A 7,723-nucleotide genomic window follows, 5' to 3' on the forward strand; every position below is an offset into this window, starting at 1 on the left:
GGCGGGGGGTTCCTTCGTCCGGGAGAGGGATTGAACCTTCTCCATCAATTGAAGAATTACTAACAATAGCAGTTTAATCGAGGGAACACTGAGTAAAAGCCAGAATGACCGTGACATGTATTTTAAAAAACATTTTAATTGCATTTCCTGTTTTGTAGTGTTTAAGTAATACTTTAAATCCCTCCCCCCGATACACTGAATGGATCCCTCCACACTCGCAGCTTCACTGTAAGGAACTGTCGCAGCAGAGTTCAGTGGAAAATTATCAACGGAGACTATTATTAGCTCAATATCTAAAATAAACGCTTCACATCTGGGGGAAAATGTGGAGACTTGGACAGAAATAGACTAAATAAACACGTCTACGATAACAAACGTGATTTAAAAGTTATTCTGGAATAGGCTAGGGCATCCTGTAGGCGACAGTTTTCCAGGCTTACTTGTAAATACTGTGGGCAATGTATTTTAAGTTACATTATACAACAGTATACAACATGTTATTCCTTGTAATTGAAACAGCATCATTATATCAAGTGTATATATATACAAGTCCCTGTAATATTGCTGTACAAATTGTTTTGTAGAATTAAGTATTAATGACGTAGACATAAGCTCCTTTCAATGCTTTCCCGTATAAGTCTTCTCTTTCAGCCTCGGCACAGATGCACACTGGTCCATCGGCATCAATAGCAGTAACTTCTCTTGCCCTGGTTAAAGTGACACTGAAGGCGGGATGGTGTATATGTCAGCAATTCAGTGAGAAGATAAATAATTAACTGAGTGCGTTTGCCTCTGTGTGTGTGTCTTCCTGAAGCCTGACACCTGTTTCTATAAGCACATGGAGTGTTTATCTTGACCTTAGAGTGGGTACAATACAGGAGGGGGGGATTGGAGGCAGTGATATAGCAGTCTGAGGTTGCTTTTGTTGCTGCTGCCAATGTGCAACTCAATACTGAAACAAAGCTGTGGATGGTGGACTGTGCGGATGGAAAGGAAAACAGTATTCTTTAAATAACATACCATATTACTTCAGGCTTCTGCAGGTCAAACAATTTCAGAAGTAAAACATAATTTTTATTTAATTACGGGGTGACCATGCTTATATTACCTGGCTATTACATAAATATAGACCTCAAGTAATGTGTAGTAGTAAGTAGTAGGAAGAAGAAAGCATACAAGTGTCTGGTTAAAACAAACAAGTGGACCCTGATAGTCTCATAATCGAATAACCTTTTTCACTGGGATTTATTCTTGGTGTAACAAGGTTTTAAAACTGAATATTTTCAGTAATGACAGTTCAAATAGATAGATGAGGAAATAGCATAAGCTGTGTGTGTCAGATAAGACACAGAGTTGTGTGCATTTTGCTGTCAGTTTTAAATATAGTACACATTTTTTTAAGGTGACGACAGAAGAGCTGGGTGTAGTCATGCAGAGAGGGAAGCGTTCTCCTTTTCTGCAGAAATGTAATGATCCACTAGAGGTCACCAACAGTTTTTGAATCTGCCGCTACTCCAGCTTGGGTAAGTATTCCTGCCTTGAAGCTGAAATTAGGCTGATGGGCATCTTTTAAAGGAGGAGACCGGGCTGTTTATTTGCTGTAGGAGTGTTTCTATGCACAGTCCTCTTTGCTGTTTATTTATTTATTATTATTGTTTGTTTGGTTGTTTCATTTGTCTTGTTCATGCATTGCTTCGGCTGTCTTATTTCCTTTGTGTTTGTCTGCATTGCTTCACTAATGCCTCATTAGGTTTACCTATAGCTGATTGCTTTCATCTGTTTTTAGCTACACCTTTAATTACTTGTCAACACAAATGTTAAATCAAACAATCATATGGCTGTAACCTAATGAATTTAGCCATGCAGACATGGTGAAGACGATCTGCTGAAGTCCAAACTGAGCTTCAGAATAGGAAGAAATTGATTTAAGTGACTCTGAATGTTGGATGGTTTCTGGTGCCTGATGGATGACTATTTCAGAAACTGTTGATCTACTGGGATTTTTCCACACAACCATCTCTAGGGTTTACAGAGAATGGTCCAAAAGAGAAAAATATCCAGTGATCAACAGTTCTCTTGATGAAAATTTCTTATTGATGTCAGAGATGGGAGGAGAATGGCCAGACTGCTTCAAGTTGACAGGAAGGCAACTGTGACTCAAACAACTGCTCGTCACATCCAAGGTATGCAGAAGAGCATCTATGAATGCACAACACACTGAATCTTGAAGCAGATTGGTTACAGCAGTAGAGGCCGACACAAGGCGTCTCTCCTGTCTACTAAGAACAGGAAAGTTAGGATATAATTTGCACTTGGGTTCACCAAAACTGGTCTAATGAGCTTCTATTAGGGCAACTTTGAGATGTGGTGGAAAAGGTGATTTGCATCATGGTTGTGCAGCAACTCTGTGATGGTATTATGTTAATATAGACGAAAATCTCAGAGGAATGTTTGGTTTCTTCACTAATGCAAATATTAGCTCATCTTTCAGAGGCTATCCAGGTTGCCTTAGTCTCCAGAGTGATTAGCAGGTTTATATGCAAAAACACAAAATAGAGACAGAGCAATAGAAATGAAATATACTACTATTACTTCATCTTACTGGGTCATCATTAATCTGTGAGTGAACCATCAGAGTTTCATGCTATTATGAAAGTTTTGGGTTATTTGAAGTTCAAGTCCTCACTTGTTCCCAAAATGAACACATTGCTTCATGAATCTTTTGACCCCCTGTTCTTCCTCTTTCTCTGGAAATTTTACCTTCTGGATGAATTGTCACAAGCGTCAGCCCACTGCTAAAATATCGAACTGTCTGTCCTTACATTAACTAGAGTGAGGGACATTGCTCCACTCTATAGACCTCTGTCAATATTTAAGGAACACGAGCCACTGATATCAAGGTTTATAATATGGGGTTATTCCATGAAAAACCAGTGAGGGGTCCCCTCGCAGAATCAGCTGATTTTTTTTTTTTCCTTTACAAACAACTCTGTCATATCTGGAATTTTTAAGGAAACTACGAGCCTCAGACTAGGAGCTGTTTTTAAAGTGTTTTATTGCAACTTTTACTAAAGAAATGGTTCTTAAACACACACTCGCTCATTCCACAAGACAACTCTTAACATCAGGGTGTAGACACTTTTAAAGGTTGGATACATGGAACTGGTTTATTCTGGCACTTGATCAGATTGGTATCTAGGAGTTTGGAGACCTGGTCTTATCATAAAACATGGAGGGAGCTCCTCAAGGCTCTCAAAAGTGAAGCCAGTGTTGAAGCTCCTTGAACCAGAATTCTAGCTAATGCCCAGGAGGGTGCACCTTTGTTTGCCACAAGTCAGTTTGTAAAGAAGACACGGTAAACATGATATTAAGGAATTTAAGGGTTAAATCATTTATAATCAACGCAAGTTGCTGGTTGTTTTGCAAAATATGATCCCATTTAGATAAAAATAGATGATAAGGCTATGCTTTAGGGCACCACTGCCTTATGTTTGGTAATTTGCTGTATCAATAGTTTTCTTAGGCACTTCCAGAACTCACCTGACTGCTTAAAAAAAACAAAAATTATTTGTCTGTTTTGTTTTTTTACAGTTTGGCATGGTTAAATTTTTTGGGTCGAGTATTGTTGTTCAACCAGTAAAATGCATTTGGAACTGCAGCTCTTCAATTAATGGCTGTGATGACATGCTTTTATTTTTAGCTGAAGCCAAAATCTGACATAAATTCTGTTTATACTTTGAGCATTTTAATTATTGCATATCATCACCTTGGTTTGCAGGAAAATACAGCAAATAAAGTTCTGCTTTTCATCTTTTGAGTTTGATTGTATTATTCCCTTTTTGTGGAGAACCTGTGCCATTTTCCCTTTTTATGCCAAGTCTCAGAGTATGTGGATGAAATGCAGAAAATGTTTTTAGTAATGACATTTAAAACATTTTAAAAGATACTGATTTGATTGAAGAAAAAAAGAGAAACCTATGCAGGCTTATTGGACATTTTGCAAGTGGAAAAACGATTCTGCACAAAGTACGTGATACACTGATAAGCTGCTTGTGTTCTTTGCACTACCTCACTTTCATTTGTACTGATAATGGCAGTGCTGAGTAGGCCTTTCTAGAAATGTCTGGGTGCAATAAATGTGTGCGAGCTGACTAAAATACCCCGTTAATGCAGTGTTAAATGTGTTTTTAACTTGAATATGTAATATTACAGATTTTGCAATTGAACTCAAACAAGCAAACGCCTTTCAGAAGAGAAGTACATGACATTTGTAGAAAAGAACACAGGGGAGATCATGAGATTTCCTGACAGATTTTTTTTTCTTGGGTAGTGACCGAAAGAACGAGATCGTGGATACAAGCGGCAGAAATGAGCTTCCTCCGAAGGGTGGCTGGCCTCTCCCTTAGAGATAGGGTGAGAAGTTCGGCCATCCGGGAGGGGCTCAGAGTAGAGCAGCTGCTGCTCCACATCGAAAGGAGCCAGCTGAGGTGGTTCGGGCATCTGACAAGGATGCCCCCTGGGCGCCTCCTGGGTGAGGTGTTCCAGGCATGTCCCACTGGGAGGAGGCCCCGGGGCAGACCCAGGACACGCTGGAGAGATTATATCTCTCGGCTGGCCTGGGAACGCCTTGGTGTTCCCCCGGACAAGCTGGAGGAGGTGGCTGGGGAGAGGGAGGTCTGGGCCTCTTTGCTTAGGCTGCTGCCCCCGCGACCCGGCCCCGGACAAAGCGGATGAAGATGGATGGATGGATGGATTTTTGTTTCTTTCTTTCTTTTTTAAAGATTCAATATAAACAACGCATTAATGATTTCTCAGTGGCAAATCCAAAAACTTAAAATGCATTACCTTTTGTGCTGGTTCATGTGCCCCATTGTTGCCCCAGTTTCAGACTGGTTATGAAACATTGTTACCTTTGCTGTTGAACATATCACAGCTATTCATCTCTACAGTAAAGGTTTTTTTTTTTACAGAAACTTCTACAATTGTACAACATTCTGCAGTTCCACTAGTTCACATTTTAATATTGTAGTGTACATCCCCACAGACACAGCTGCCGTGGAAGCAGAAGAGCATCGTATCAAGAAGTCTTGATGCATGCTCAATCATTCAAGTAAATCCCAAAAAGGGGAACATTTGCCCAAACACCCTGGAGAGGATAAAGGAAAGAAGGGCAAAGAAAAGCCACTTCTTTGCACCACCTTTATTTCTAGATTTTTTCACACACATTTGCCCCAGCTCTCCTCAATAGTTAACCTTATTTGCTCTCAGTAACAACCTTTTCTCTTCACAGACAACCACCACCCTTCTTAATGAGGAGCAGCTGTGAAGGACCTGAAACCTAAAGGCTACCTACAGATTTTTAAAAACACAATAAATATTCAGTAAATAATTAAACTCTTCTGTGCAAACGTTTTTCATATGCAAATCTATGCTCGAGGTGCAATGCTGAATAAAGTGCTAGATGAGTATCGGAACAGCTAAGACGCATTTTCTCTAAACACAGCCATGGCTTTCAAACTCTAAAACATGCTGTGGCAAAAATTGGTCGACTCCCAAGGATTGGTTATGTTGTTAAGTGCCAGGAGGATTGCCATGATTTATACATCGGTGAAACCAAACAACCTCTGGCTAAGCGAATGCCACAACACAGAAGAGCCAACTCTTCAGGCCAGGACTATGCAGTCTATTTACACCTACAGGCCAGTGGCTACTCTTTCAGTGGTGCTGAAAGATACTGTTTCTAAGTTTGGGTAAACCTGCAGTCAGCTGAGACTGAAGAAGTCACTTAGATGAGTGACAAAACGCTATGTCAACATGATTGAGCATGCATCAAGATATCCTATACATAATCTTTCTTCAGAAAACTCCTATACAAAGCATTGTGCATTACCTGTACTTTAATTCACACCTATGACACTGATATACCAATAGAATAATCTATGGTTTGTGTTTGCTCCTTTGAAAGGGGCCAAAATGAAAAGCTAGTAGTAAGGTTATACTTGCAGCTATAAACTGTTCTGTCAGAAACAGCATTAACCTGACAGCAACTGGTATCAACTCTCTTCAGTAATACTGTTAAATATCAACCATTTATATGCTAGTTAAATAACATAATTTTTATAAACAAAACTCAGACAGTCAAAAAGCTTCATGGTGCAACTGAACAATGTAACATAGAGGGGAGCAAATATATCACTAGGGCCAAAACTGGACGATATTTATTTAGCCAGTGTTTGTTTATTTGCTCATGTATCGGTGTTGGTATTTATAATAGTTGATAAATGAAAATTTTGGTCTTCATGCAAATAATGCAAAAATTCTTGCACATGGGAATCTTTTATATCTTTTATCTTTTTGTATATGTGATACATTTTGTCCTACTGGAATGGTTCTATCAGTGGGGTTAGGTTGATCTAAACTGCTATCTGCTACTGACAAAGCTGACGAGCAATATAACTTTAACTGATTATGCTGGTTTATGACACAGCAATATTCTGAGCATGACTTCATTGTCTGGACTTTTAACCAATGTTTAAACCATAAGATTGACAAATAGGTCAGTAAACAGCAGAAGAGTTCAGCGCAAACTGTATTACACAATTGACAGTGTTGCAGGGTTGTTTTTTTTTCAATACAATATTTTTTTTATTCATAAGTAATATTAACATTAATGGTACTAATAATAATAACAATGACATGTAATGACATATAAAGGGCTGCATGTTAGACACAGGCGGTGGTTAGCTCTGTCTGCTCACAGAAAAAGCTCCTGGTTGGGGTCTTTCTCTGTGAGTGTGCATGTTCTCCCTGTGCCTGCATGGATTTCCTCTTGGTACTCTGGTACCCACAAACAAGAGATATGCTTGTTTAGTTAACTGATGACTGAAGAACAAAGAGACCTTCTGCCATTTTGGGCTATTTTGCTGAAAATGACAGGAAACTGCAGCATCACATAAGAGTACGCTCTAAAAAAAAAAAGCCCAAAAAATATTTTGTGATTTTTTTTCCTTTTCTACTGAAAGTGTGTTTTTTTTTTCATATATGTTGATATAAAAAAAAATAGAAAACTGAATAAATAAATAGCACAATACAAAAAACACAGTTTTACAATAATGTAAAACACAGCCTTACAGATAAAGGAACACCAGGAGATTTCTATATAAGTAGACTGAGCAGGAGAATAAAGCTATAATCAAAGTCTAGGCTGATTTAAACCCTAAAAAAAAGTTCCATGATTAAAAATCTACCAGTAATTTAAAAAAATATTTTTCCAGTAACTGTTATTTTTTTCAAAGGGTTTGCACTTTTTGCATCTGGATTTCTTTTCAAATAAAACAGCACAAAGCGCAGGCAGCTTATAGGTACTTATAGACAGATAAACATGGCAAACTAGGAAACAGGGCAGGACTACAAAGAATCCAGAAGAATCCATAACTGCACAGATTACATGATGATACCAAGTGTGGCCACATCGTTTCCTCTTAACTATTACACCCCCACAAAGATACTGCTAGATGAATTTTCCCCCAAAATGTATTACTGTGGAAGAAGACCTGATATTTTCTGAATACACTGATGGAGTGATCATCACAACATTCAAAGCTTATGTTGAAAACTACTAAGTACCTCAATCCATACTGTTTATTGGGAAAATTGATTCACTAACAGGATCCTAGACTACATTGTAACATCTTAAAAGAAAGAAAGAAATACATAACAAGGT

The sequence above is a fragment of the Haplochromis burtoni genome, unplaced genomic scaffold (genome assembly GCF_018398535.1).
Source record: "Haplochromis burtoni strain Fernald_Lab_line unplaced genomic scaffold, NCSU_Asbu1 Contig_47, whole genome shotgun sequence".
Classification (NCBI taxonomy): Eukaryota; Metazoa; Chordata; class Actinopteri; order Cichliformes; family Cichlidae; genus Haplochromis; species Haplochromis burtoni.